This window comes from Heptranchias perlo, chromosome 3, assembly GCF_035084215.1.
Source record: "Heptranchias perlo isolate sHepPer1 chromosome 3, sHepPer1.hap1, whole genome shotgun sequence".
Classification (NCBI taxonomy): Eukaryota; Metazoa; Chordata; class Chondrichthyes; order Hexanchiformes; family Hexanchidae; genus Heptranchias; species Heptranchias perlo.
The window spans coordinates 96,422,375-96,426,718 of record NC_090327.1 but is presented as its reverse complement, the minus strand read 5'-3'; positions in this window follow the sequence as shown (position 1 = coordinate 96,426,718).

Here is a 4,344-nt window from a genome sequence, read left to right as displayed (position 1 = left end):
GTTTTTTATGGTATGGTATTTTCTGCCCTGTCACCAGAAGGTAGGTGGCTGATCTCCACCAGTGCCCCATGGAAAAAGAGGAACAAGAGAGTGTAGTCTGGGAATCGCCTTCCCTCTGATTTTTTTTCCCTTGCTTCCCAGGAGAGAAGGGACTGGCTTTTGTAATAGACTTTCTCACAGTGACATGCCTGAGATTAAAAGCACAGAAATCTGGAGTGTCACAGGTTTGGGCCATGTCCCACTGCTCCATGGCACCTCTGATGCTGCTCCAACACTCCCACAGGTTTGGACCGTATCCCACTGCTCCATGGCACTGCTGGTTGCTGCTCCAACACTCCCACAGGTAAAGGACCATATCCCAGTGCCCTATGGCACTGCAGGCTGCTGCTTCAAGGCACTGTCACACTGGCTTTGTCCTGGCAGGAAATCATGGGCTGTATGTTCATGGTTTCAAAGATGCACTCCTTACGACTGCACTCCCTATCAGATTGTGGAGTCCCCTCAGTATTAAAGTGTTTTTGGTCTATGGCCCTGTAGGCATGTTTATAAGAAGTGCCCATTGCTTGAATCCCATCAGAGAAACCATCCTGGTTATAACTGTCCCTTTGATCATTTCAAATCACATCATGCTCTAATATTTTACACTACTGGTTTTAAAATATGATACTGGAGATATATTCAGATGAAATAAATCCCCTGTTTTATTCCCCATAAAGGAGATTAAGGAGGCCGAGGTGCAGGAGCCAGCTGTAAGTGCTGAGACTGAGAGCACTGAGGTACGTAAGTGTTGCCTCAATAGCTGGGCGAAAACATAGATCATCTGCTCATAGCAGTTAAATATCTGTTATCAAATCTCACCTCTATAATTAGTTCCCCGTAAATGAAACTGTTTCATGTGCGTCAGAGATGCTTATGAATATTATGAAAAAGGACTGTGACATTCCTGCCAGCAGATAATCGTGTGTAGTTGATAGCCAACCCTTACTGTGTGATAATACTGAACTAACACTGGTGGTAATTCTGGGCTTGAGAAAGGAAGCAAGTAATGATTCCATTTGACTCATCCTCAGGGCCACTCGTTTGCAATGACTGAATAAAGTCAAATTGTGGTTTTATTACATGCTGAGATTTTTTTAAATTGTTGTTGTGCAGATCAAATTGAATGATGCTACCAGTTTTTTTCACTGTGAAAATGTAAAAACCACTGGCTGTGCATAAATAAAGAGTCATCTTATGAATTTGTGTGCCTTCCCTCTTCTAACCTGAGCCCGTGCCCACTAGTTCAAGGGTTTTGACAATCTGTGGTAGCAGGACAAAGGAATGAATACCGGACAGCAGAGTGCCCACTCAGAAGCTGTTTCACAAGATAATCGGCACAGATATGATGGGCCAAATGGCCTCCTCCTATGCTGTAAGAATCTACGATTCTAATTACGAGCAAGGATGGCCATTCGGCCCATCTTAATTCATCCATCTGGAAAGATCCCAATGCCCCCTTATTGTAGCACCCAATTGTTTCTTTAGTGATTCTAAAGTTTTGGCCTCCAATACTGTATCTGAAAGTTTATTCCCTCTGTGTGAAGACGAATTTCCCGATATCTGACTTAACATTACCTTTTACTAGTTTGAACCTGTGTCTCTCAGTTCTACTTTCACACTTTAATTTAAAATAATATTCCGGGTTAACTTTATCTATATCCATAACAATGTTATATACCTTTATCAGATCACCACTCAGACGCCTCCTTTCATGACTGAAAAGCCCAAGTCTTTCCTCATAACTCGGATCCCTGATACTGGGGATCGGCTATGTGGCTCTTCTCTGCTCTGCCTCCAGTTTTTGTTTCTCTTTTGTTTCATGGTGACCAAAACTGGATGCAGTAATCAAGGTTTGGTCTGACCAGGGCCCTGTACAGTTTGACCATTACCTCCTCTGACTTCTATTCTACTGTTTTGGCTATTTAAACACTGACTTAAAATCTTAAATCTCACTATGAAATTATAGTTCTGGAGTGACACTAGCACAGCCGATGAGAAATATGTTTCTCCCACCCAGATTAGGGAGGATTTTTTTTAATATTCATTCTCGGGATACAGTGATTTTGACCCAGTGACGATGAAGGAACGGTGATATATGTCCAAGTCAGGATGGTGTGTGACTTGGAGGGGAACTTGGAGGTGATTTAGTTCCCATGCATCTGCTGCCCTTGTCCTTCTCGGTGATGAAGGTCACGGACTTGGGAGCTGCTGTCAAAGAAGCCTTGCCAAGTTGCTGCAGTACATCCTGTAGATAGTACACACAGCAGTCAAGATGCGCTGGTGCTGGAGGGAGTAGTTGTTTAAGCTAAGAACGTGAGAACAGGAGTAGGCCATTCAGCCCCTCAAGCCTGTTCCGCCATTCATTGAGATCATGGCTGATCTAAATCCTAACTCCAACCACCCGTCTTGGCTCCATATCCCTTAATACCCTTGACTATCAAAAATCTATCAATCTCAGATTTAAAATTATTAATTGAACTAGCATCTATTGCTTTTTGTGGGAGAGAGTTCCACACTTCTACCACCTTTGTGTGAAGAAGTGTTTCCTAACTTCTCTCCTGAATGGCCTGGCTCTGATTTTAAAGTTATGTCCCTTGTCCAAGACTCTCCCACCAGCGGAAAAAGTTTCTCTCTATCTACCCTATCAATTCCTTTTAAAATCCTAAACACCTCAATCAAATCACCCCTTAACCTTCTATATTCCAGGGAATACAAGCCTAGTTTATTTAATCTCTCCTCATAATCTAACCCTTGGAGCCCTGGTAATATTCTGGTGAATCTGCGCTGTACTCCTTCCAAGGCCAATATATACTTTCTAAGGTGCGGTGCCCAGAACTGTGCACAATACTCCAGATGTGGTCTAATCAAGGCTTTGTATAGCTGTAGCAAAACTTCCTCCCCTTATATTTTAGCCCTCTAGTTGTAAAGGCTAACATTCCATCAGCATTTTTGATTATTTTTTGTATCTGACTACTACATTTTAGTGATCTGTGTACATGGACCCCCTAAATCTCTTTGGACCTCCACTGTTCCAAGATTTTCACCATTTAAAAAATACTCAGATCTATCCTTTTTTGGTCCAAAATGGATGACCTCACACTTACCTGTGTTGAAATCCATCTGCCATAGTTTTGCCCACTCACTTAATCTATCAATGTCTCTTTGTAATGTTATGCTTCCGTCTACACTTACTATGCCACCAATCTTTGTGTCAGCAAACTTGGATATATGGTTCTCTATTGTGCTATCTAAGTCATTAATAAATATAGTGAATAGTTGAGGCCCCAGCACAGATCCTTGTGGGACACCACTGGTCACTTCCTTCCAATTCGAGTACATACTCATTATCCCTACTCTCTGTCTTCTACCACCTAACCAACCTCCTAACCAGGTCAGTAATTTGCCTTCAATTCCATGAGCTTTAATTTTAGCTAAGTCTCTTATGGATGAAGGAAGAAGAGACACAGTTATTTCCTTAGACGATTATTGCGCATTTGATAAAACATTTCACTCAGTTGAAAACTTCCTTTATTTCACATTCCAGTGAGTGTTAAACCCTGTAGAACTTTGCAATGGGGAAGTATAATTACCGACTCAAGTTATTATGAAGGACAGGTTCTCACTGGCTCATTCTTTGAGTGTCCTGTTTTTAAATCACCTTTGTGATCCTTTCAAATCTCATAATGTAATATTTTAGAGTCATAGAGTCATAGAGTTATACAGCACGGATAGAGGCCCTTCGGCCCATCGTGTCCGCGCCGGCCATCAAGCCCAGTCTAATCTAATCCCATATTCCAGCATTTGGTCCGTAGCCTTGTATGCTATGGCATTTCAAGTGCTCATCCAAATGCTTCTTGAATGTTGTGAGGGTTCCTGCCTCCACAACCCTCTCAGGCAGTGAGTTCCAGACTCCAACCACCCTCTGGGTGAAAAAGTTCTTTCTCAAATCCCCTCTAAACCTCCCGCCTTTTACCTTGAATCTATGCCCCCTTGTTATAGAACCCTCAATGAAGGGAAAAAGCTCCTTAGTATCCATCCTATCTATGCCCCTCATAATTTTGTACACCTCAATCATGTCCCCCCTCAGCCTCCTCTGCTCCAAGGAAAACAAACCCAATCTTCCCAGTCTCTCTTCATTGCTATAGTTTGCAAAAGCAAGATATACTGGAGGGTTATGATCAAATAAATAGTGATTGATAATTTCTAATCAGCGGGATGATAACGAGAAAGTACAAATTTAGGATAATCACAAAAAGAATTAAAGAAGAGGTTAGAAAAAATTCCTTTACATGGAGGGTGGCTAAA